The 27,851-nt window shown below is 42.0% G+C and overlaps 1 protein-coding gene across 1 annotated transcript in view; it reads left to right on the top strand.

The window, feature by feature from the left end:
- The window catches only part of CDH11 (cadherin 11), a 178,544-nt gene that overhangs the window by 68,789 nt on the left and 81,904 nt on the right, over window positions 1-27,851 (top strand). The gene's annotated exons all lie outside the window — the stretch shown is intronic.

The following is a 27,851-nucleotide window of genomic DNA, read 5'->3' as shown; positions in this document are numbered from 1 at the left end:
ATAATTCTTTAGCAAGGACTCGGCTAAACAGGCCAACTGAGATGATTGCCATGTGGCTTTTTTCTCCTTTTCTTTTGAAAATAAGTCTTAAAATGGGAACAAAGTAGCTTATATCCCACAAGGAAATGAGATTGCTAGGAGGCTGAACCTTTTAGACTTCAAATGACAGGGCCCTCGATCATGAGCCAGGAGGCCTGGTTTCTACTCCCAGATCCAGCTCTGCCATTCACTGTCTGGGCTGTGAGATTAATGAGCCATTTACTGGGCTGCCAGGGTGGCTGGACCTAAGATTTCTAACAGTTCTTACATTTTAGGATTCTGTGAATCCATTTACCTTCTCCATCTGCTCGGTGATAACTGGAGCAATATTCATAGGAGACATCTGAATATCCAGATAGAAATTTAAGAATTAATTCTACCAGCATGAGTTTCCACTCTTGGAGAATCTAGACCTCCTCATCCAAGTGCCTATGACTCATCTCCATGTGGATGTCCAGTGGTGCCTTAAACACGTATGTTAAATCCAGGTTTTTCCTGGACCCCACATTCCTGTAATAGTATCACAATGCGCCCAGAATAGAAACACGGGCAGAATACTTTAAGCCTCTCAACCCCTCACCCCTGATAGCAGTTAATTCCTCTTGATTCCTATTCATTCTATTCTTTGTCTGTCTCTGAAGTAGTTTTGTTTCTCTCTATCCCTATTGCCACTGTCCAAATGCAAGTCAAACTCTTTTTCTCCAATGTTACTGAAATTGTCACCTAATAAGTCTTTTTGCCTCCAGGGTTATTTCTCCCTCATCAGCTCCAATGTGATCCATGATCTATATATATCCTGAACAATGTTCTTAAATCCACACATTATGTTACTTTCCCACTTATTCCCTTTCGATGATAGAAATAAGCTTTTCTTAACAAGTTTCTAGGATCCTTTAATGAGAAGGGCCACTGTTTTGCTGTCCAGATTCATCTCTCAGCTGCTATTCCCTCTCCACCTTGCTTGTATTATATACATCCACTCTAGGACCTCCTCATGGGGCACAGCCATTATTTCCCCAAAACCTCATAATCTCTCTCACCTCATAAGCACTCTTAACACATTTTATATCTTAGCTTGGACTTCACTATCACTAAGGAGCTATTTCTAATAGGCTAAGATTACCTAGACAATACTTTAGCAGCCAGGGATTACGCCATTTACAGTGATTTCTACATTGGACTGTAATTGTCTATTTAGTTGTCTGTCTTCCCAGCTAGACCTGGAGATTTTTGAGGACAGGACTTATTTGGGACCACTGTGCTCCCAGTTGCAAGTACTATATCTGGGCCAAAGTATGCACTTAGTAAGTATTTATTAAGCAAATGAATAGGGGCCCTCGGTATATTTTTAATTAAATGTGAGGAAGGTGGACTACGGTGACTACTCAGAGAAAAGTCATAATAACAGCAGCTAACAGGTTTTGCATTCTTACTATATGTCAGGTTCCTAAGGATGTTGAAGGTATGACTCCCTTTAATCCTTCCAAAAGCCTTATGTGGTAGGTATTATTAATGTCAAACGTTTTATAAATGAGAAAACTCAATCTTGAAGAATGTATTAGTCTGTTTTCACACTGCCATAAAGAACTTCCCTGAGACTGGTGATTTATAAATGAAAGTGGTTTAATTGACTCACAGTTCTGCATGGCTGGGGAGGCCTTAGGAAACGTAGAATCATGGCGGAAGGAGAGGTAAGCATCTTCTTCACAAGGTGGCAGAAGAGAGAAGAGAAGCACGTGTGAAGGGAGGAGAGCTCCTTATAAAACTGTCAGATCTTGTGAGAACTCACTCACTATCACAACAACAGCACGGGGGAAACTGCCTCATGATCCAGTCACCTCCCTCCCTCCACACTTGGGAATTACAGGTTCCTCCTGTGACACATGGAAATTACAAACTGAGATGAGATTTGGGTGGGGGCACAGAGCCAAAGCATATCAGGGAAGATAAATAACTTGTCTACGACCATAGTGCTGTAACGTTTATCCTTGGAATTTGTATTTATGGGAAGTCTAACTTTAGCTAGAGTTTGTGTCTTTTACCACTCTCCTTGTCTGCCTTTCTCCTGAATGCATCTCCCATATTATGGGCAAAAACCATTATCTCCACATAAGACCAGGGGCTTCTCTTGCAGCCCACACAAGCTGTTGTTAAATAGATGGTAGTCCTCTGTGACAGGGAACTATAAATTTCTGATAATTTCTCAGGTATTTTATACTCTTGTGTTAATGTGGGCCTGTTTTGGGAAAAAATTTCAATGTGAGGAGTCCTCACCTCTTTCTCTCATGGTCTGGTCAATATCTGTTAAGGGAATAAACCAATGAATGAGAACGCTTATCCTAGAGGCAAAATGGCACTCCCCTGCAAACGCACCAGGATGATTTGGAAATTGTATAACTGACTCCTCTGGCATTTGCTTATTTTGCACTCATTTGCTCCGAAGCCTGGCTCAGCAGAGGACATGCCTCCCTCCTGTGGGTATGTCTGTGAATGACGATCATCTCATTTCTGCTGAGACAAATGGGCCTCTTCATTTCATCGGCTCTTTGAATTCCTCAAGAAGATGTGCAAGTGACATTTTCTATTTTTCTAGATAATAGGGGCAATTAGAATGAGGTATCCATGAATCAGACTCAGAAGGTAAATAGAAAGTACTTGAATTTAATTTCATGTCTAGGAAATCTGTTAGTTTTTTTTTTTTTTTTTTTTTTTTTTTAACCTGGAAATTAAGAACGGTTTATTTTGAAGAGTTCTGCAAAGCTTTTATTCCAAAGAGAGGAAGGTGAATTACTCCAATGCTGGTGGCATGAAACCTTTATAAAACAAAACAAAACATAAAACAGCAGGAATGCAACTGGAACAATCCTTTGATTTTTCAGGATAAGCTTCTTCTTGATGGAAAAGAATTCTGTGCCTGGTGGAGGAAAGGACTTGTCCTTGATCGCACTGTAAGGATTTTGAAGAACAAAACTAACCAATGACTTTAGCTGAGACTCAGATTCTTGATTCCCAATCAGGTCAAGATGCCAGGTTTTCTTGAACAGGCACCTATGACATGCCACAAACGCAGGCAGAGATGAAAGGGCACTTCCTCTTTCCTCAAGGAGTTTACAGTCAGGTAACTGCATATGGCAGTCAAAATCCAAGTGGGAAGGAAAGACGGAGAGAGACTTCAAACAAAGGTGGTATGGGTTCACAGGATCGACACTCTAGTTAACTTACAGTGAAATCCACTGGAGCTTGAGCTTCCATTTCTAGCACACGTGTCTTACTTAAGAACCTTCTCAGAGCAGAGGAGGAATTATCTGGGCAGCTACAGGATAAGGCTTCTAAGCCCTGTGACCTTGCTGGGTTTTCAGTAGAGCACAGGGGCCTAGAAATTAACATCTTGGAGAAGTGGAAGAGATTTGCCCTTTGCTCAAGAGAAGTGTACACACATTGGCATCCTGCTGAGTAATAACCAGCAGGAATTGCTGGTCTCAGGTCACCCAATTATCTTTCATTTGCATAAGAATGAATCCCAGAAAGCTGCTTGGGGGCAACTCACCTGTGCTGCAGAACGCACCTGGCTCTGCATTGTCCCTGACAGCTTGAAGTATTAGCAATCTGCTTCCTAACCCCCTGTGCTGCTGGTTCTGTCTGTGAATGCATATTTCCTATTTTGGGATGTAGCCACTGTGGAGAAGGAGGCCAAGTATCTGTCTCTATCTGGTGTCATCAGAATCATAAACAGACACTTAGTTCACTTGTTGCCTACACATTGCAGCTCTTCAATGTGTACAATGTGGCTGTCATCGCCACAATCAACTAATGATTACATGAAGCCCTTATGTGGTAGGCCACCTGAACATCCAGTCCCTGCACAAAATCATTACTAAAGGAAAAACCTCAACCAAAGTTGTGGTTCTTTGATCTTGCTTTACTTAGGTAGCGATGGGCAAAGGGGTCAATGACTGAATTTTCTGAGCATGCCCTTGTACCAGACACTGTGCTATGTGCTTTACATTTATTATCTTGTTTGACGTCACCAAGACTTTGGCGGCTATGTGCAGGGGTCATGATTCTTTCATAGATGAGGATACTGAGGTTTAGAGAGGTTAAAGAACTTGCTGAGGACCCCTGATGAGCAAGGGGTAGAGACAGGGTCTCCACTCTAAGCACAGCAGTGTAGTGCCTCCTATTGATCAATGTCTCTTCCAATTCTTTTGTACCTTGACTTACAGTCTTAACCAAGCTGGGATGGGAGGGAGTTGGAGGGCAATTACTATTACAGTTATTTTGGTATGGCAATGTCCTAAATCTCTACTTGATTTTTTTTTTTTTCAATAATAGATTCAGGGGATACATGCACATGTTTGTTGTATGGGCATTTTGCATAATGGTGAGGTTTGGGCTTCTAATACCCCCATCACCAAATTAATGAACATTATACCCAATAAGTAATTTTTGAACCCTCCTCCTCCCTTTTTGGAGTCCCCAGTGTCCATTATTGCCATCTTTATATCTATGTGTACCCCCCGTTTAGTTCCCACTCATAACTAAGGATATGTAGTATTTGATTTTGTGTTTATGAGTTTTTTCACTTAGGATAATAGCCTCCAGCTTCATCTATGTTGCTGCAAAAGATATGGTTTCATTCTTTTTTTATGACCGTGTAGTATTCTTTGTGGCTGTGTAGTATTTCATAATATACTATACAGCCATAAAAAAGAACATAATGTGTGTGTATATATGTGTGTGTGTATGTATATTCTACATATATGTGTGTGTATAAAGAGAATGTATGTGTGTATAGATATACATATATGCACACATAAATACATATGTATGTCTATATATACATATATACACATATACACACATATATACTTATGCACACATATATATGTGTATATATGTATATATGTGTGTATATATACACATGCATAGGTTCTCTCTATACACACATATATATGTGGAATATATATACACACACATGTATACACACATGCATTCTTTATGTGTATATATGTATATACACACACATATGTGCATATATGTATATATTATACACGCGTATATATATACATACACGTATGTATAGATACACAGACATAAACACACATATATACCACATTTTATGCACACGTATATGTATATATACACACACACATACATACCACATTTTATGCACACATATATGTATATATACACACACACGTACACACATATATATACACACATACATACACCACATTTTCTTCATCCTGTCATTTTCTGATGGGCACTGAGGTTGATTCCATGACTTTGCTATTGTGAATAGTGTTGTAATAGACACATGAGTGCAGGTCCTTTTTTGATATAATGATTTCTTTTCCCTTCAGTAGATACCCAGTAGTGGGATTGCTGGGCTGAAAGGTAGCTCTATTTTCAATTCTTTGCAAAATCTCCACACTGTTTTCATGGAGGTTGTATTAATCTGCATTCATACTAACAGTGTATACGCATTTCCCCTTTCTTCACATTCTAGTCTCCACTTGAGTTTTAAAGGAGACTTAGCTGGTTCTGGCTAATGCAGCAGGATGCGACTGAATGTATCCAGTGAGTGAGGGGCAAAATGGCAAGAGGAGAAAAGACTCTGGATGTGTTCACTCATCAGTCATCTTGAGAACCATCCCTATGTTAGGCGTTGAACTAGGTGCTGGTGATACAATAATAAATCATATGTATCAATACAGCAATGAAACTGTACTGTTGCTTCCAAAGAACCCCTCTTCTTGTGATGGAGCCAGGCTGGCAAACAAATAATCATGGTACAGAGTTCCTTTTAGACAGCTCCCTGGATCTGTGAGAACACAGAGGGGCTGACTTCACTGGAGGAAATCAGGCAGAGCTTCAGTGAGGAGGTGACCTCTGGGTTTAGACTTGATCATGAGTAGGAATTTATCTGGAGAAGACCAGGAAGGATTTTCCAGGCAAAGGGAACAGTACAGCAGTTGTTATGTCAGTATTTGTCATTACTAGGTGGGATGTCCCATGACAAATTTGTTTTTATTTTTATGTATCCTTAGATAGATACATTTAAATAGTTAAGATGGTTAAAATAGATAAAGATGGTTAAAATTTATAAGATGAGGCTGGGCCTGGTGGCTCACGCCTATAATCCCATCACTTAGGAAGGCCAAGACGGGTGGATCACAAGGTCAAGAGATCAAGACAATCCTGGCCAACATGGTGAAATCCCGTCTCTACTAAAAATATAAAAATTAGCTGAGCATGGTGGTGCACACCTGTAGTCCCAGCTACTTGGGAGGCTGGGGCAGAAGAATCTCTTGAACCCAGGAGGCGGAAGTTGCAGTGAGCTGAGATAGCACCACTGCACTCCAGCCTGGTGACAGAGCAAGACTCCATCTCTAAATAAATAAATAAATAAATAAACAAATAAATAAAAGGTGAAAAAGAGTCTACAGAGAATTAAGTCTTCTTCAATTCCTATACTCTAGGCCTTCAATTTCATTCCCTGGAAGCCACTATTGTCAGTTTTCTGTGTGACTTCCAGACAGTTTCTGGGCAGTTACAAACACACATATCCATATAGCTACTTCCTCCCACATTTGTATACATAGATCACACCCAGCTATAAACACTGTTTTATACCTTGATTTATTTATTTTATTTTATTTGTTTTTTTGAGACAGAATCTCACTTTGTCACCCAGGTTGGAGTGCAGTGGTGCAATCTTGGCTCACTGTAACTTCTGTCTCTGAGGTTCAAGTGATTTTCATGCCTCAGCCTCCAGAGTAACTGGGACTATAGGCTTGTGCCACCACAGCTGGTTAATTTTCTGTATGGTTAGTAGAGATGGGGTTTTGTTACATCGACCAGGCTGGTCTTGAGCTGCTGGCCTCAAGTGATCTGCCAGCCTCGCCTCCCAAAGTGCTGGAATTACAAGCCTGAGTCACTGCGCCCAGCCACCTCGATTTTAAAAGGAAAAATTTATTAAGTTTTTTCCTTTGTTTTCCTTGCACTCATTTATTTAAAACTTTTTAATTTTAAGTTTTAAAACTATCCAAACCTACAGAAAAGTTGCCCAAATAACACAGTAAATTCGTGTGTACACTTCATCTGGAGACACTGAATTTTAAAAAATCATTTTGCCATGTTCTATGCAATGATTTTATGGATTTAATCCCTAATCAAGGTATAGCTTGGATGTCAGTTACCTGGAGACCGGAATGCAGTTCCTCTCCCCAGCACTGATTTAGTGAGATAAAGATGTTCTCGAAATCGATAATATGTTCCTCTCATTGTCAGTTTCCCTGAGATGCCCACAAGCAGCAAATCCACCCCCAGGATGGGGATCCATCCCTAGAATGGAGATGCCCCTCTTTGGGCCACTTGATCTTTGGGAAAGGATTTTCTCTGCCTCCTCAAGTGCTCAGCAAGTACTTCTTGGGTAGGCGAGCGTGCTCTCTGCACTTGCCTTCTGGGCCCTGTAGTCCAAGATGGTAACAGGCAATCCAGTTGAAATCTAATCACTTCACTTCCGACAACCAGCCATATAGACAGCATTATCTCTTCTGTTCAGCTTGTCAGAGTCAACAGGGCTTCTCAAAGGCTGGTGTAGGATTCTCTCCTTTGGAAGATCAAAGCGCCTGAGCATTGCTCAGGTTACCTGTGCATTTCCTCCCTGCTTTACATGGCAAGGGATAGTCTGTACTTAAAGTGAGAGGGACTTCGAACAGCATGACAAGCAGGAAGTAACTTAATAAGGCAGTGTCTTATGATTTTGTAGTCATGTGCCCCAGGCTTAAGAGGATTGTTTTCTGGTATTCATTCATTCATTCACTAACTCATCAAATAATTCCTGAAAGCCTCCTTGGTACTCTTTTATGCTCTAGGCCAAGATATGTGCATGTTCCTTGCAGACTGGGTCCCTAGGATCTACTGGGTGACAGACAAATAGACAGTCTCAGTCAAAGAAAGCAATTGAATGTGAGGGTGGTGGTGTGGAATCTCCAAGGAATTACTTCTTGGCCATTCGTTAATTAATTCATACATTAAACACACATTTACTGACCCCGCCTATACTCTCTGGCCCTACGTGATTCTTGAGCCACAGAATTACCATTTCCTTTCCTGGCTACTAACTCAAATTATCCTCTGTGCAGTGGGGGACTCAGAGCTCAAGGCAATTAAAGAAATCAGGGAAGTAAAGGGAACGAGCTATACTAAAATCTGCCACCAATTACATGTGTCTGCTGAGGATCTAGAAGACTGTAGCCAGACACCTGGCAGATGCTACCATTTGGAAGCTTTAGAAAATTTGTGGAGAGGCTAGTGAGTTTATCTTTTCTAGGGGTTCTTTTACAATTTAAGCACCATTCCAAAAGCTGTTAGGCTGCCATAGCAACAGTTCATATATATACACACACACACACACACACACACACTTTTGAGGGAAACAAATTTTTAAAAACTTGGTCACATTCTTCCAAGGGTTTGTGAGAAGATACCTCTGTAAATGAATGTCTAGCAAGTTTCCTGAAGTATCACATTTCTGTCTATAACATACTATTTTGGACCTCTTAACACTCCCAACCACTTTTCAGAATTTCCACTTGAAAGATGGACCTAGGAGGATGGTGATTCATTGCCCTGAACCATTTACATCATTCTTTGGGCAAGGAAAGTAAAAGCCTCTGTGTAGTTTCATCTAGCCACTGGTTTCTGCCGGAGCACACGTCCCTGCCATGCCAGCCTCGACACAGTGTGGAATGGAACCGGTGCCCACACAAGGCCCCACTAGGGTGGCTGGAACTCAGGCTCATGGGAGCATGTCCGGCTCTATTCTCTCTTCCCCAATCCTTCTCCACTGAGCCGCAGCATTATTTCTCTAAATCCAAATTGTATCAAGTTGCTTCAGTATAAAACCCAAGCTTCAGAAGCTTGCAGTCCCTCTCAGAATAAATTGCTAAGTCCTTTGCCTGGATTCTAAGACTCACTTGATCCAGGCCCTACTCCCAGAAACCTCCCTTCCCTCCCTCCCATTTAACTCTGTCCATATTGTGCTGCTGGTAGCCCTGAACGCATTGTGATGTTTGACACCTTGACTCCCTTGCACACGTTTTTCTTCTCTGCCCCCATTTGTCCGAGTATGCAGAGAAGCATCTTCTCCTCCAGCAGGGGCTCCTAGACCCTGTGAGATAGTTTGTCACTTTTTACTTCTGTGTAGAGCGTGCCTTGATTCCTCAGTGTCTATCACTTCCATGAGTCCTGGGTATATGTATCTTCATGAGCTCCCTTTTCCATTAAAAAAATTAAAAATTACCGTTTATGACCATTTTGGTTTAAAGAGGAATATAGCGTTCTACCCTGAAAGGTCATTGTTTTCTTCTGATTTTAAAAGAAATTAAAACATTGCTGTGCATCCTCTAAAAGTGTTGTGGGCACTGCGCCTACTGTTCCTAATGGAGCAGCCACACTGATGTTCCTGGGTTACCACATTGCCAATTAGTTGTCTTCAAGTTTGTTAAATCCTTGAGAATAGAGTTTGACTGTGTAATACCATGCCATCTATTGCAGTGTGTGGAGTGCATACTCATGCGTGGTGAACAGGCTTTCACAGGAATGAGAGCATGGTCTCCATCCACCTGCCTTCCACTGCTGAGAGCTTTGGCAGACACTCCCTCTTAGGCTAATGCTCCTCATCCATTTTCAAAAGGGACAAGATCCTCCCCTCCCTTTTTCTGCACAGCCCTTTAAACTGCACTGAGCTTCCTTGTGCATTATCCACTTTGATTTCTTGAAATGAACATTAGCTACCCCATTCCATAGAAGAATAAAATGAGGCCCAAAGAGGTTAAGCAGAGCCTAGAAAACAGAGTTGTCCCCTGCCCAGAGTCACACATAATATGTGGCAGAGCCAGGATCCTACTCCTCCCCTCCCTCCAAGACCAATGCCAATGTTCTATCAAACCACAGGACAAGAAACCTAAATTAAGGCAGAGATCACTTCATTCCCTTTACTATTTTGGAAGCATCAAGAACTGTAAGAAACAGGAAATCCCAACATGGGTAGAATTGCTTCTGTACTGAACACTGCAATGCACCACCCAGTTCCCCAGTTCACTGAAGTTCTGGTGGTCCCAGCTACTGGGAATGCTCTTGGCAGATGACCTCACTTGCAGCTTTCACCTCAGCCAAAGTCATGCTCTTTCCCAGGGCAACTCACATTGGAGGGCTGATCAGTAAAAGGCTGGCCATCTCAGCTTTCTTGGGATTATTTTGAAGGACGATCCTTAGCCCAGATGATCTTAGCCCACCCAGATGCAGGGTGGTCTGAGGCTGTTGCTGGGCTGCAGCACACATCTTCTCTTTATGTCTGCTTTTGCTTCCCCTCCCTTTTCTTCTCCAAGTGTTATTCCAAAGGGTACCCCCTAGTAAACATCCCCATGCTAAACTCCATCTCAGAGTCAGTATCCCAGATGATCCAACCTATGACAAACTTTATTTTGCAACAAGCCTTCCTGTGTCTGTGCATGAATACACAAGATTCATTTGTCCCTCCATTGTTTTCACTGAATGCTTATTCATGGGATGCTAAACACTATGCTAGGTACCAAGACACTGTGGTGAACAAGACAGAAAAGGACGTGTGGTTGCAGGGAACTTAAATTACTTCTACTCTGAAGGCAGATATTAATCCTATTTCTGAACTAAAATTATGCATCTTTCAGAGCATTCTGGTCACCTCAGCATTTACATGGAGTAGCAAGAGAAGCCTCCCATCACCTGAGCCCTGCTGATTGCTTTGCAGAGTAAACATTGCTTTCAGGAAATCAGTAGCAGTGTCTGAAAGGCTTTCCCACCCTGTTAGAGGAGGACCCAGAGTGAAGCTGGGGCTACAAGGAACTTGGGATAGACAGGAGAACAGGGGCTGGAATGTCTGTCCACAATAGATTTGCAGAGGGAGGATTCAGGTGCAGATGAAAAAACCAGTGGGAATCATTGTCAGGATCAGAAGCTGAATGAAAAATATCAGACAGAGAGGAGACAGGTCAAGATTTGATTTGTAGCAGGTTGGAATAAGGTCCAAGGGAGGGGTGAAGTGGGAGTTTTCTTGCAATTCTCTACAGTTCTTATTTTAAACTATTTATTGCATCCTGTTTTAACTGGAATAAAATCCAGACCCAAATTTTGCTGCCAGTGCTTTCCTTGAGACAGTCACTCCCTACCTCTCTCTTTGCCCATCCGCTCAGCTGCATTGGACAATTGCTGCCCCTTGAGCAGACCCAGCCCTTTCTAACCCCAGGTCTTGGAAGTCTCCTCACACACCTGGCTCTTTCTCATCTTTTAGGATTCAGCTTAAATGCCCCCTTTTGAGAGGCCTTTCCTGACTTCACAACCTCTGAAGCTATATCCTCCACCCACCCTGCAGTCATTGGACACTTCCTCATTCAGTGTAATTCTTCACAGCAGCAATCACAATTAGTAAATATCATGTCGATTTCATTTCATGGCTGATTTTTATATTTTCTGTTTTCCCCATGAGATTCTAAGCCCCGTGAAGTTTAGAGAGTTGCTCAGCCATATCCACCCCTATGTCCTGGATGCCAAGGGCAATGCCATCCATACTAGTAGCACTCTATAAACATTTCTTGAATTAATGACTAAACCAATATGACTACGCCAATAACCAATTATTAAGCATTTCCCTAATGAGTTGACAGGAATACAATGGTTGGTATGTTTGGGACAGAAGCCTGGAGCCTGGGCTCCTCCACACTGCTGGGATGAGCAGAATCTTCAGATATCTCTCTCTCTGAGTTCCTCCTGGACCATCACTCAGATTCGAGGGGCGTCATTGCCTGGAGCACTCCACTCTGGGGAAGCCAACAGCTGCATAATGGTTTCCCTGTCCATGCATTAACATGGGCCTTTTGGGGCTGCTCCGGCTTGCCTGACCCATCTCCCAGCAGAAAAGGCCATGCATCTGTAATACTCTGGAAAATTGCAGCTGACATGTAGCTCGGTACCCAAAGTGGTTTCACTCAAACAAACGCAGAGAATAAAAGCCATGTGCTTAAAATGCTTGAGTAGATATCAATCAGAAGAACGTTCCAATAATCCATGTTTATGAAGCCTGTTAGTATGAATTTTTGAAATAGCACTTACTCCACTTTATTCTTGACAAATGGTGTTTGTAGCCATTGAGATATTTTATTTCAATTATGTGTGGATGTTGTAGGGAAAAGGTTTCTGACAGTATCAAGGCATAAGACATTTTTTATTGTGCTTTTATCACCATTCCTGTTGCTAAACTCGACTGGACAGTTCATTAAGATGAAAAATTAACAGCACATACTATGGAGAGACTGATCATGTTCCACGATTATTCTTCACAGCTTGTGGAGGCATCAGAATTCAGAGTAGCAGACACGACAAACATGCTGGTCTTTGGAAGAGGTGGCGATTGGCCAATCAGTTGGTACCCATGTGTATTCCTACTTGTATGTTCAGCCATGAGCTGAGATGCTGGAGGAGAAAGAAAATATGGAAAACATGGTTGTTGCTTTCCAAGAACATACCATCTATTTGGGAAGGCCAGGAAGATGTCAGGTGTCAATCCAGGAACTGCAACGGGTTAGACAATTGCCCAGCACTTTGGTTCTGACTGTAAGTTAGAGAGAAAACTCATTGTGGACTTTAGAGAAGAGTTCTTAGACCTTGAAGAATAGCAGGATGTTGATTAATAAAATATGTTCTAAAAATAGTAGCTGCTGATGGCTATGAGGTTGCTTTTGGGGAGTAATGAAAATGTTCTGAAATTAGATGTTGGTGATACATGCACAACTTTACAACATACCAACAAACACTGTACACTTTAAAAGGCTTATTACACTTTCTATGCATGCAACAAAACATCATATGTGGCCAATAAATATGTAACATATTATACGTCAATAAAAAGCATGGTCTTTATGATATATGAATTATATATTAGTAAGTCATTATTTTCAAGCACTCTACAAACTCAACACTGCTAAATTACAGTGAATTTTATTACAGGTGAGAAAACTATAATTCATTAGAATAGACACATCGATGAGGCCGAGTGACATTAATTGAGGACTTGCTTCATATGGCAAGGAAGAAGGCACTTGCCGATTCTATGGATGAGAAAATCAAGAGTCAAATCAGTTCATGCTTTGCCTAAGAAGCCACAGAGGTGGGAAATAATCGGGCTGGACTTCATCTCTTTCACATCCAGATGCTTCCCACCCCATTCTTCTGGTGCCCAAAAAAGACAGATCCTAAGATGTTGTAAGAACCTGAGTGGCAACATGATAAAGTGATGTGTCTCTGTGAGTATTTTAAAGTTTGTGGAACGTCCTCACTTCTTTTCTCTCGCCTGTTCTTAGACCATCCCTGTGAGATAGGATCAGAGGCAGGTGTGCGGTGGGAAACAAAGGAATGGAGCGAAAGGAGACCAAGTCTGTTTTTGCAGGCTACATAAAGAATGCTGTATTTGTTTCCCAAGTGTCCAAGGTGTTTTCTCTGTGCCTTCATCTCTATTTTGGGCTCTTTCTCTACCTAGACTTTGATATGCATCCTGTTTCCCCAAGGCAAGAGGAATTTCCGAGTGAAACGATAGAGATATGGGATCCACGGATATTTAGAAGCAAGGCTTAGAATTAGATGTCCTGTCTGTTACATATAGAAGTAAGTGCTGTTTCTTTTCTCCTTTGTGGAAGGAGTAGATACACATTTCTATTGTAAGTCACATGTTTAGATTAAAGGCACTTAACGCATTATCTCCCCTGCAGAGATAATGAGAGAGCTTTTGATGTCATTCTCAGCTTACTGGTGTAAATAATGGGTCAAATTCTCATCCTGTTGGACAGGGTGGAAATCCGACTCAGGATTTGTAAATACTGCTGCATGTGATTTATTTTCACAAGACATTTTCTTCCCTAGCAGACAGTGGGATAGCAGCGTCCCGGGAAACAGCCCGTGGAGGAGTCACGATGCATTAACCTAAGCAGTGAGATCAAAACAAAAGCTCTGCTTGTGATCCCCCTGCCAGAGCCCCAATCTCCGCAGTCCCCACTGTGTGACTGCATTCGGGAAGCCTAGATCAAATTAGATCTTCCCAGAGTAAAAAGGAACTGGGAGACTTAGGAAATGGAAGTCTTTCTCAAGCAGCGGATGTCTTCTTTCCTCATTTCTTTGGAGTTTTGTTAGCGTTAAAGAAATTAAAAGAACAATTCTTTTTTTATTAAAAAAAAAAAAAAAAAAAAAAAGAATGAACACTTCTTGAAATACATCCCTGCCAGTTTTGGAGTGCGTTTGCTTTCTCCCCTCATCAGAGGGCTTGGATTCAGCCTGACACAGGAGTGGGGGTGTCTGGCTTCTCATCTTTTATCTACCTCCTGCTGGACAAGTGATTGTTCTATGTTTCTATTTGCTTGTTTGTCACAAGTGGTTGGTGACTTCCAGATCCCTCCCCAGCCCCAGCCTCCTCTTGGGTTTCTTCTCTCAGGTCTTGGCACTCTTGTCTCCTCAGGGAAGTGGAAGAGCCTGAGTCCCTGTTGCTGGGATGTGGATGATCCCAAGGGCCGAGTAAACAGTTCAGAAGCAGGTGTCTCTGATGGAGGCTACTCTAACAGGGTTGTTAGGGGAGAGAGGAGGGTGGTTATTACAATCATCCAATAATTAATGCCTACACCAGAAGGATTTTGTGTTAATGGAGGAATGTTTTACTTCTAATGCACTGAAACCAATGACTGTCACACAGGAAGGCTCCCTAAACAGGAGTCAGGGTGATGGGGATGGCAAGGTGCAAATCCACACAGTTCCAAATATCCAGGTGTTTCCACACTTAGGACTGTGTAGACAGAGGTTCACAGCGACTGATGGAGTCCAGGTCACAGCTAGAATTGTACAGCATGTGCTGGAGGGCCATCTGCCAACACTCTGCCTCTGCAATGAGAGAGTAGGGGTGGTGGGAATTTTGTCTCCACTTTTCAGTGCAAAAACAAAGGCTGAAAGATCAAATTATTTTCTTGCTGCCACACAGCTGGTAAGTGGTATCAGAAGATGGAAGTTGAACTAAAACTTCAAATCCAAAGTGAGCTTCTTAGATCTCTCAGGGGGCTCTTCCTCTGCCTGAGCTATTGGGTTTCCTCTCTCATGAGATGTTGCCCAGAGCAGGCTGCAGTGATGTGGTATGGTCTGCCCCCTTGAATGTCTCCACTCTCTCTTACTCAGTGACAGAAACCTTAGGCTAGAGTATATATTTACTTTCAGTGTTTCCTTTTTCATCCAAAGTTCTTGCATGAAACATCTCCATCTGCCCTGCCATCTTCTTTCTGCCTTTTGTCTTCTCATCTCAAAATTTCTTCTTTTCTGAGTTATTTCAGGCAGAGAGTCAAGTGGTGGATGTTTGCAAACAAACTGGGACCAAGTATCCGAATGATTTCTTGTCTTCAAAGTGTATCTCCCACTGGGAGCTGGACTCTAATTACCTATGATACCACCTTGGCTAATAATATCTCTAGAACTCTTTTGTTGGGGCGAAGGGCAGTCTGCATTTTGAATCATTTTAGAAATGGCAATAGGTCTGTCTTAGGAGAACATATGAAGCTTCCAAAATGACATCCTGCAGGCAGGATGGCTGCAGAATGGGAGAAGAACATGGCCCTTTACATGGGTTGTGGTGAGCAGTGATTTATGATCCTAATGGGGTAGTGGGGTCTGCATTTCTTTTGTGACTTCAAAGCTGTCTCCATCAGGACATTTCAATGCCTGGGTTCTGGCATTTGCACAAAGTCAGCCTCTTTAATTGCAAACCATGGTCTCTATGGAAGAGAAACATGGCAGGCACCTTCCTATTAATATAAGCAGGTACAGTACCAGATCCATTGCCTCTAGAGTCTTGAGCAGAATAAAGCCAAGCCTTTGAATCAAGCCATAGGGAGAATCAAGAGGCTCTGGGGTAAAGCAGGAAATAAAAATGAAGATAGTTAAAGAGGCTACACTAATCATGCCGCCCACCTTAAAGTCAAATTGTTAAAATGAAACCTCTAAGATCATCACAGTAGTCATATGACCTTGAGTGAGCTATTTAGCCTCTTAGAGCTTCAATTTCTTCACCTATAAGATGGGAATAATATAAGTGAAAACCCACAGGGCTGTGTGCAAATTAATAAAAGAAAGCATGTGGAGTGCTTAGCATAGGGTTCAGCATGAAATAAGCCCCTGTTAATTATAAGCCACTATCCTCATCAGCTGCTATTAGTGAGCTGGGACTATCTGGACAAGAAGCCCTGAGCAGACAGAAAGCCAAATTGGGGCTGACTTTGGACCTGTCCACTCTCACGTGGAAACTGTATTTTTCTTGAGAGAACAGATTTTCTTTCTTGAGGCAGCCTCAGTCCAACTGTCGGATAGCAGCCTTCATCTTCACTCGGATCTCTGAAAACTAAAGACTAGGTATGACTTATGCTTTCATTCTTCGTCAATAAAATGAGGATAATAATAACCCTTACTTTTGTTGGCTGATGTGTAAAATGAGCTAATGTTCATGAAAGCCCTTTGTAAATTATAAAGTGCTATAAAGTATGAATTATTACTGTGATTGCTCTACTCCAGGTATTCCATAAACAATGTGGGAAATTGAGAACACACACTCCTGGCATTCAAAAACCATTTATGCCTTTTTAAGTATATAGCTATAAACTGTCAGCAGATGGGTTTGATAACGCAGTCTTCAATCAGATTCAAATGTTAGCAAGCGCCCATTAAGAGTGACTTTCTAGCAGGGGCACTGCTGTGGGTGCCAGCAGGCAGCCGGGCACAATGGTTGGCTGTGACAGGCTGTACTTCCACTGGGCTTGAATACCAGCTGCTCATGTGCTTTGCAACTTACTTTGAGCTGAATTACCAAAGGTCTCCTGAACCTCACTTCGCTCATCTGTAAGATAAAGGTAATAATACCTACCTGACTGAGTTGCTCTGAAGAGTAGATAAGATAATTATCACTAAGCCCTGGGCCCACTCCCTAATGCAAGGGATTAGGAAGCCACCTCAGTGTAGCACCCTGGATGCTCTGATTGACAGCGGTTCCTTCTTTTGCCTTGAGCCTTTCACTGAAATAAGTCGGGGTTCCTTCTCTCGCTGGGTTCCCAGCAGCCTTGCAAGGTCACTGCCAGTGCAGCTCCCCAGCCCTGCCTCCCAGCACCTCATGAGCCCTGCTGATCCTCAGGCCTCTCGGTCAGTTCCAATATAACTAGATCCTCTTGATAACTCGAGGATCCAGGAGGACGTGAGGAAATGAGAACATGGGATGGAGCAGAAGGCCATTTGTGAAAGCCAGTGTGAACAGCCTGAATTCCTGGCCATGTCCCTCAGATGCTGAGGGGCCTATGTGGACCCCAAGGACCCTGTATGACCAGCCAATCTCATGTGGGCAGTCCAAATACAGCCACATGCACCCTGTTATGGTGACTAACCAGAGGAATGTAAAAGTGACTCCAATGCCATTAAGCTTTAGGGTGTGGGGCTCTCTAATGCTGATAGTATTTTTTGAGCATTTGCTACCTGCTATACATAGTGTTCGGCACTTCAACAAGAATTATCTGATTTAATCCTTCCAACAACCTAAGGAGAAATGTACTCGACTATTACCCATAGTTCTGAAATGAGACCACATGATTAGGAAGTGCAGAGGTCGACTGTGAACCTAGTGCTCGTGACTGCAGCATTACTTACCAGGGTACAAATGGCCTGTGGCCAGGATAACAGAGGTCGCTGGCATCCTGGCAATGGGTTGTTCTTCCATCTAGCTTAGTCCACTGTATCCGTGTTAGTTTTCAGGTGTTTCCATTGAAACAAAGTTCCACAAATTGATGGCTTAAGCCGCAGGCATTTATGGTCTCACAGTTCTGGAGGCTACAAGTTCAAAATCAAAGTGCTGGCAGAGTTGGTTCTTTTTGAGTGCTCTGAGGGACAATCTGTTGCCCACCTTCCTCCTCACTTCCCGTAACTCAGGCCTTCCTTGGCCTCCTCCTTGTGTCTACATTTCCTGTTTTTGTAAAGATATCAGCCACGTAGACTTAGGACCCATCCTAATGACTGCATCTTAACTTCGTCATGTGCACAGACCCTAATTCCAAATAATGTCAGATTTGCTGAACCTAGGGGTTAGGGCTTCAACATCTTTTTAGGAGACACAATTTAACCCGTAATACTGTTCCATAATACCACCCATAAACACATTTCTAGGATTTACCCATTTCCTGGAATGTATCCAAGTATAAGTGTCTTTCTCACGTAAGTATTCATTGAATACTGCTTAAGTGCTTCATACCATGGCACCACCTGGAGATAAGAAAATGAGCAAAACACCTATGATCCCCATCTTCATGGATTAATGACACACTCTTGGAGGATTTCAAGTCCATAGACCCTCGCAGTGCTGGCGCTAGGCTTTTTTATTTATTTCGTTTTATTTTAGAGATGGAGTCTCACTCTGTTGCCCAGGCAGGAGTGCTGTGGCACGATCTGGGCTCACTGCAACCTCCACCTCCCGGTTTCAAGCGGTTCTCCTGCCTCAGCCTCCCAAGTAGCTGGGACTACAGGCACACACCACCAGGCCCAACTAATTTTTGTATTTTTAGTAGAGATGGGGTTTTACCATATTGGCCAGGATGGTCTCTATCTCCTGACTTCGTGATCCATTCATCTCGGCCTCTCAAAGTCCTGGGATTACAGGCATGAGCCACCGCACCCGACCACTGGTGCTAAACTTTTATCATTAATTTTAAATGGCTTATCTAAGGGGGTAAATGAAGGTAGCTTCAACGTTCTGAATAAATCTAAAGAGAGGATAACCAGGAGATGAGTATTAATATTTGATTAACTTTATTTGCATGTGCACAGCTCCATTTGCAAACTGGTTTGTGATTTCTCAAAATCTGTGTGTGTGTGTGTGTGTGTGTGTGTGTGTGTGTTTTCCTAGTTTACTGGTGGGGTGTCATTGCAGGCCTTCTAGACCAAGCCCTGCAAGCAGGATGATGTTAACCAGGGTGTATCACTTATTAGATGGAAGAACGATTAGCCTGTGCTCTGTTTAATTAAGCTTCACTTAATGGGCAAACGTTTCCTTTAACAGGCTTGCTGTCACCTCATCAGTTATTTAAGGCAGTTCATTTCACAGCAGGGGGCAAAAAGAGAGAAAGGAAAAATTTATCATTTGCTCAAACTTGATTGATCTGAGGAAAAGTGTGGCTGTCTAGAAGGTGCCTAATTGCTGCTGTGATCCTGTGCTTATTCTCTATTTTGTCCCAGGCTTCTTATTGAAACGCTAATCAGGATTAGGTCTCACCTCTTGATGAATGATTTTGTAAAATCTTGATATTTCTCATCTCAGCTAGGAACGTCTGTATGCAAGTATAATGCCACTGCAACTGAATGGGAAGATAACTAATGCCCTTAATTTCTCAAAGAGGGCTGTGATTTGGTACATACGGTACAAATCAGGGGAAATCAGACTGAAATTAATTTCCTTTTTTTGCAAAGGCACTACCTCTGTTATATCATGAGTCGCATTTCTTTGGCTGTTTTTGCTGCAGATTTAGGGAACGCTTGGCACGTGTATTTGGGTTTCTTTCTCATGGCTGAGGTAAAATTTAGGTTCTATCATTTTGTTTGATGCCAGAACTTGGGCTTAAGTTCTCTGATTCTCTCTCTCTCTCCTCGTTTTTTTCGCTCTCATCCTGTCACCTAGACTGGAGTATAGTGGCGCAATGTCGGCTCACTGCAACCTTTGCTTCCTGGGCTCCAGTGATCCTCTCACTTCAGTCTCCTGAGTAGATGCCTAGATTTCTTTTCTTTCTTTTCTTTTCTTTTTTTTTTTTTTTTTTTTTTTTTTTTTGTAGAGACAGAGTTTCTCCATGTTGCCCAGGCTGGTCTCGAACTCCTCGGTTCAAGCAATCTGCCTGTCTTGGCCTCCCAAAGTGCTGGGATTACAGGCATGAACCACTGTGCCACTCCAATTCTTTTGTTTGCCAGTTAGGAATTATCCCTGCCTCACAAGACTTCAAAGATTCAGTATCATTCATGCTTCTAACTCAAGGTCTAATGTTTCAGGTTTGCAATATAATATTTTCCTTTGCCTTTATTCCATCGCCTCCCCCATCGATTCACTCTCGGTGATGGTACAGAGTTATTTTTCCTTCTCCCACAGCAATCACACATCCTTGTCAATCTGAGTCTTAGACTCTCTGCTTCTTCTATGTCCTAAGGGTTTGACACATCCAGATGGAAACTGAATAAGTAAAGCAGACATTCATTTATTTTGACCAAGGGACAGACAGCAAAATTATGGACATTTGGCTATTTTTTCATGGTTAATTGACTCGCAGCTGACTTTCCATCTTTGCATGCTTCAGCACAGGCATGAATCTCAGCATTTTCTTCATTTGCAGTGGCCAAATAATAAAACATATTATAATTATGGTTATCATTTCTTTGTTATTCATGTGTGTATGTGATCCACCACCTGCTTATATTTTCCGCATCACCCCTTTTCTCTTTCCTGAGCAAGCTGTGTGTTTTCACAGTTCCAAAATCCTGTGGTTACCTGAACATAGGATCTTATTTCATGTCTTAAATATTTGCTCCTGCTGTTCCCTGTGCCTGGATTGCTGTTCCTCACCTTGAATATTTGACTTATGTGTATACTACAAGACTAAATTCCTACCTACTGGCTTATCCACTAAGTCTTCCCCGACCAACTGCCTCATACCCTGGTTTATGTGACTCTGCTGAATTAGCCCTGTGAGTCCCCCATCAAAAAACTTTTCACATTTTACTTATGTTCATCTGTTTTCTGGGCTACTTCTCACCAAGCCAACAACACCATTAGGCTATCAGTGACCTGAGGACCATAACAACATTTGTTTGCTAATGCCTCTACTTGATACACCACCGGACTCCTGCCCGTGTTCTAGGTATGTTTGGTGAATGCATTTCTATTATTTTTTGGTACATGTGAACAATTATCTATGAGTGCTGCATTCTGAAAAGACCTTGAAAGTTACCCACTAATCCAGTGTGGTACATGCTCCTAATATAAATTATCCTGACTCCAGGACTTGGGTATTAGTTGTTTTCTGAGAACTGTATCAACTCAGAGGATGAAAGAGAACATTATTCCTAATTCCTCAATCAATTAGCACCATAGTTAATCCTTTCATCCTTAGGCCTTTTACATTGTAGGTCACCTGTCAATATTGAAGGGTCTGTTCTACCTTCTCCTGGGGAAACGAAAGATCCCTCCTTGAGTTTTACTGATCTCAGTTACACTGATGTTAAAACTTCTCAAACTAGCCAGGTATAGTGGCTCATGCCTCTAATTCCAGCACTTTGGGAGGCTGAAGAGGGCAGATCATCTGAGCTCAGGAGTTTGAGACCAGCCTGTGCAACATGGAGAAACTACAAAAAATACAAAAATTAGTCAGGCTCAGTGGCACCCTCCTGTAGTCCCAGATACTCAGGAGGCTGAGGTAGGAGAATCACTTGAGCCTTTGGATACAGAGGTTGCAGTGCGCTGAGATGGCCCCATTCCACTCCAGCCTTGAAGACAGAGGGAGATCCTGTCTAAAATTAATTAATTAATTAATTACAACAAGGTTGCTTTTGTGAGGACTACGCATGGGCACTCTGAGTTCACAGGAAGATAGTTAAAAAGAAAATGATTATAGAATTTGAACTAAAAATAACATGGTACTTGAAGATTGACTTGCAAAGTCCAGTTCATTGTTTTGACAGATGCATTTCAAGTAGAGTTGCCAGACAAAATATAGGAATTTGAGTTAAATTAGAATTTTAGATAAACAGCAAATAATTGTTTTAATATAAATACGTCTCCCAAAGTGTATGGGATATACTTATATTAAAAGCTATTGCTGTTTATTTGAATCTAAATTTAATTGGGGGGTCCTGTAATTCCGTTTTCTAAATCTAGCTCCCCTAGTTCCCACACAAGTTAATTTCTTGCACATTATGATATAGGATGCTTGATACCATAGATACGGTAGAGTTGTAACATTATCTAAGCTGCCTGAGTCCCAAACTGGTATCCATTCCTAAGGTCTTACGATCAGGATAAAAGATTTTCTACTTCAACACAAAGTGCCTTTTGAAAATTTGTGGTGATTATTTCCAGAAATCTGTCCCATCCTAGCATTGCCAGAGTTGGTTTATCATGAGACATAACTCAGGAGAAATAAGCCATATTGAGATCATTTTTATCAAGGGTACTCGTGACATAGGCAATTTGACATGTCACAAGCCTGACTCCAGTGTCAGGTGAGTTCCCATTGAGGCCAGGTTCTCTCTAAAAAATGCTGTAAGTTTGTGTTGTGTAGGACATTGGAAAGGTAATAAAAGAAGCTCTACTTCAAATAACCAAAGCCGCACAATAGAATAAGGACAAGCACTTTACTCTAATGCTATTCATTCAGCCAGTAAAAACAACGTCCAGTGTTCTCCCATAAAAACTTCCATTCTCTATGCTCATTAAGGAACTGATTCAACATTCTTTAGCAAGTTATAAATGAAAGAACTGCCACTATTCTTCTGTAAACTGAATTTCTCCTCCTCATCATGCTTTTCTTGTTCCAGAGTTGCTTCACTGGGGGGAAAACATCACATCTTTGTATCAAGATCTTTATTATTCTTGGCAGAAAAAAAAAATTTCATTTTATCTCTCTCATCTGTCTGCTCAAAGTTCAGTCTCAAAGCCAAGCTTTTAATTTGTAATTATTTGAAAGAGACTTTTCTTTAAATACGTTCGACAAGACGTCTACGTAGTAGTTTCTTTTTTTAGTGGCCCTGCGAACCTTTCTTCTGGCTTTTGGTTTGGATACTGCTGGTGTTTCAGTTTGAGTTTTCTCTAAGTGACATCTCCATCCTCTCCTCATGTCAAAAGCCAATATTCTGCTTACTTTATGGTAATAGTACTTTTTAATTAGGATCCTGTGTAATGCTTAAATCTTTTCTTCTCAGAAGGAAGATTTTTTAAAAAGTGTTTTTCTTCTTTAAAAAAGTTTATTTTATTGTGATTAGAATATTTAACATGAGATCTACCTTCTTGGTATAGTTTAAGTGTACAGTGCAACATTGATTACTATAGGTGCAATGTTGTACAGCAGATCTCTAGAACATATCCATCTTGTTTAACTGAAAGTATGCCTGCTGGTTCATAAATAATGAACTCCCTATTTCCCCCTGCCCCTAGGCCTTGGCAACCACCCTTCCACCCTTTTGCTTTTATGAATTTGACTATTTTAAATACCTCATGTAAATGGAATCATGCAGTACTCGTCTGTCTGTGACTGGTTCATTTCACTCGGCATAATGCCCTCTAGGTTCATCCATGTAGTGGGATATTCTGCAGGAAGATGTTAATGGTTACCCAAGCATGGAGGGTTGGGCATCTGTGGAAGGGGGTTGCGCAAGCTCATGAAATATTGAAAAGAAAGGTATTATGTATCAGTAGCAGGTTCAGTTTATTCCGTGTAGTGTAAAGTAGGATTTAGCAGCATCTTATAAGCACTCAACCATAGGACAGGCTGGGATATCTCAGCTGCGGAGTAAGGGAAGAGAGGGAAGATGAGGCATAGGTGTGTGTGCATGTATCTCTTGTGTGTGTGTGTTGGAGGGGAGGGGGCATGTATAGCTAGAACAACTCTAAGCTAGATCTGTTAATGTCCCAGGGTCCTTGATCTTTGTCAGTCCAAAGAATATCCATCTAAGGATGATGCATAAGTGCCACCAGGGATACATAGAAACAGGCGGTAGGCAGCAACATTTACTCTGTCTTCTGCCCAGACAGGACCCAAGCAGGAGGTAAAAATGCCAAAGGCAGGGGCAGACACCAGGAAGAAAAACCTGCTGTGCCTTAGGTGGAACTTCAAAGCCCCAAGCAATCAAACTGGGCCTTTCAGCAGAGCAGCGGTCGGTCATGGTGAGACCCAGACAGTGGGTTTCCCAGGAAACAAGGCATAAATGTGTGATATGGAAAGCATTGCCACAGAGGAGGGATGAGGCTGTTCTTTCTGTTTCTTCCCTTCAAAAATCTACACATATTCTTCATGATGTAGGTGTTTTCTTCCTTCTTTGTGAAGTGCCCTTGCAATCCTGAATATATCCTGACCTATTTTAATTTATAATTGTACTATTCATTTTAGTGAGCTGACTTGCTGTGGAGCTGTTATTTTCTCTATGTGTATATTTGTTAAAACAGGTGTCCTTCAAATGCAAGTCCCTTCCCCGTGGGTGCTGTGTGAGCTAGATTAGATTGTTAAGGTTTAAAACCTAAAGGCATACAAAAATCTCTAGGCATGGAAGAGATGGAGAATGAAAATTTAGACCTTGGGGTTGCTTACAGTCCAAGCCAAAGTCATGGTTGTATTCAAAAGCAGGAACAGCCTCTGAACCAGAAGATCAAGCTATGTTTCTGTGGTTTCATGGGCAGCCACCCTGGAGATACAAGGGTAAGCCTTTCCTTCATGGACATCTTACCAGAAAGGCACTAAGTCCTTGTTGCCCAAGTTTATGGTTTACAGTAACTCTGCTATATTGTTACCTCTTCGTCTGCTCCTTAGATGATCAGGGCAGCTGTGGTTCAAAGGGACTTTCCTTTACAAAGTAATGCTGGAGAGCACTTACTTTCTGCCCAACCAATGGTGCATGAGTTGCACATTTAATCTGCTGGTAAATCTCTTTGGAGAAGATGCAATTGATCAATGATATATAAGATCCCTGAGAGCAAAGGCCAACCCCATCTCCAGATGCATATGCTTCTCCTAGGGAGATGTTATTTGGGCCTGTGGAGACATCCAGCTGGGCTTTGTCACAATGGTGCTCTAAAAATGGAGCCAAGTTTTGCATTATTTGGTTTGTTTATTTGCTTTCATAAAAAACAAGATTAGTGTCACTTCTTTAACATTTGCTGTCCAGAACAGAATTGTCCCTCCTTTACGGTGTGAGTACTGAAGTGGCTGGTGGTGTGAGCACCGAAGTGGCCGGTGGTGTGAGCAGTAGCCAAGTAATGACTGTTCTTTCTATCAGGGAATGACTCTGGGCCCGGACTTAATGCTCTTGGGTGAAATACTGATAGAAACATGGCACTTGCCTCTACAACCACATAACTCCTCCTTCCATGGGCACCATAGCAATCCCTTTGACAACGATTAGCTTATGAGATCTTACAGAGCTATCTCCTGTTGAGCTGGCTCCATTTGTTAGAAGATATTTATCGTCTGGCTGCCTTCCTACAGTCCCCTGCAGGGCTTGCATTTTATTACTCATTAGCACCTTCTTTGGAGACTTAGGTAGGGAAGGATGTAGAACAAAATTTTGTTCTAATGTGGAAAACGTTATGGGAGAGAGGTTTGAAAATCATGATTCATTCATTCAGAGACTACTTGGCAGAGCTGGGCGGGTTGGAGAACGTCTGGGGAAAGATGGGAGATGTTCCTCTAAAGAGGTATGAAAGGACACCCTGGTGTCTGAGGTGGAAATTGGAAGACCCTTAGGGAGATGCCTACTCTCTAAAAATTCCAGGAACCTTGGAGTTCCCTGAGGGCAAAAAAACATGTTTTACTAAATTCTTATCACTTAACTATTGAAGAAATCCTTGTCTCCAAAAACATTTCTTGAGTGGTGACTATGTGGAAAAAGAGTTAGCTGAATTCTGAGCATCTCCAGAAAGCAAAATTTGAAAGAATTATAGAAAAGTCGATCTTGGTTCAATGTCAAATGTAGAAGAGCAGTAGCTTCCAAATGGGCCATATATAGCTTCAAATTCCATTTTGGGCATTAGCTAGGCATATGAACTGAATACAAACCGAAGTGCTCCAAACCCTTATTTTTGTATCTGGGCAGTGGAGGCAATACCCACCTCATCAAGATGCTGCAGAAAATTTGTTTCTGAAAGTGTATGCAAAGCATGTAGCACAGTGTCTGTCACATAGTAGACACTCAATTAAAAAAGCTAATTAGTAGACAATAACTCAGTAAAAGGCATGCCCACCCATGTGCTGGTTTGTGACAAGCAGAGGTTTAATGGAAAGAATGATTTGACACGTTGAACTCCTGGAACTTATCTGACCAGAAGAACCCATGCCATCCACCCTGGAGCTTTGTTCACCCCATGAGTGCTCCATTTTCACCCCATATCATGGATAATTGAGAGGCCCAGGAGTTTCTGCAGATGGACTTCTGACCTGTATCCCCATTCATTTCCTTGCAGGGATCAGCTATCCCTCCTCTCCCTGCTACCTGCACCATCCCCTAGCCAAGGAGCTACAGCTGAGATCAGTGTACTCACGAATCAACACTACAGAATCCCATTTGGGTTCTGGGATAAACAAGGATGCCTATGTACCTGAAATGAACCTGCTGCAGGATCTGGCAGATTTTATATCCATATTAGAGAAAAAGAGTGAAATCACATCTCCTTTCTGTAATAATAACATAATTTAAATTTATCTGCAACCCACACTTCTAAAGGTTAAAAGCCAAAACTTTAAAAATCACACAGCCAGGTGCGGTGGCTCATGCCAGCACTATGGTAATCCCACGGTGGGTAATCCCAGCACTATGGGAGGCTAAGGTGGGCGGATCACAAGGTCAGGAGTTCAAGACCAGTCTGGCAAATATGGTGAAACCCTGACTCTATTAAAAATACAAAAATTAGCTGGGCGTAGTGATGGGCACCTTTAGTTCCAGCTACTCAGGAGAGTGGCAGGAGAATTGCTTGAACCCGGGAGGTGGAGCAGAGGTTGCAGTGAAGCCAAGATCGCGCCACTGCACTCCAGCCTGGGCAACAGAGCAAGACTTGGTCTCATTTGAAAAAAAAAAAAACAAAAATACAAAAAAACAAAAAAAACCCTACCCAAATACACGTAAGTTGCCACTGCTGTCAGCATTTCATCATTCTTCTCCCCACCTGTGTAACCCAAATTATGCTTTTACAAAGGGCTTCCTAATTTATTATATCATTCGACCTTCAAATTAACTTAGGAACAAGGGAGGTCAGGCATCATTTGTTGCTTTTTTCATAAAAGGAAACAGAGACTCAGAAAGGGGAAGTAAGTGAGTTGTTAGTTGTCAGCGGCCTCACAGCCTCCTGAGCAGGGCCCTCCTTCCTGTACCACCAGATTATGAGCACTGAAGCAAGAATTCACTAACCTGCTGCTGGACTGAGACAGGGAGTCTGTTGGTTATCAAGATATCAGACATGGTTTCCTTTTTTCTTTTTTTGTAATGCAGCAGAGCTGCTTTGCAAAGAAAAATTCTGTGGAATTCAACTATCTTCTGTTTGCTATGGAGTTTGGGGCCAGTTGGTTCAGCTCTTCCCAGCACTGTGTTCCCTGATCCCTTGGTTTTCTAGCGTATTCCAAAGATCATGTCTGGAGAGCCGCTCATGTTACCCAGCCTTTCATTTCACAGACAGGAAAACTAGATTACTGGACATTACACAGTGAGTTAGTGGCAGGGCTTTGAATGCCCAGCAATAGATTCTTTGCACACCTGCATTCATTGAACAGATGTTTCATGCTTCAGATGAGGGCTTTTAGTACCTGAGACCAACAATGACGAATAGAACTTTTTGCAGTGATTGAAATGGCCCTTGAGAATTTGAAACGAGATTAGTAGTTGAAGAACTGCCTTTTAAATTTAATTTAAATTTTAAAAGCCACATGTGCCTAGTTGCTACCCTACTGGATAGTGTAGTAAATAGTGGTTATTGACTT

The sequence above is a fragment of the Rhinopithecus roxellana genome, chromosome 20 (assembly GCF_007565055.1).
Source record: "Rhinopithecus roxellana isolate Shanxi Qingling chromosome 20, ASM756505v1, whole genome shotgun sequence".
In the NCBI taxonomy this organism is placed as follows: domain Eukaryota; kingdom Metazoa; phylum Chordata; class Mammalia; order Primates; family Cercopithecidae; genus Rhinopithecus; species Rhinopithecus roxellana.
Note: the sequence above shows the minus strand (reverse complement) of the source record. Positions and strands in the feature narration are given on the sequence as shown.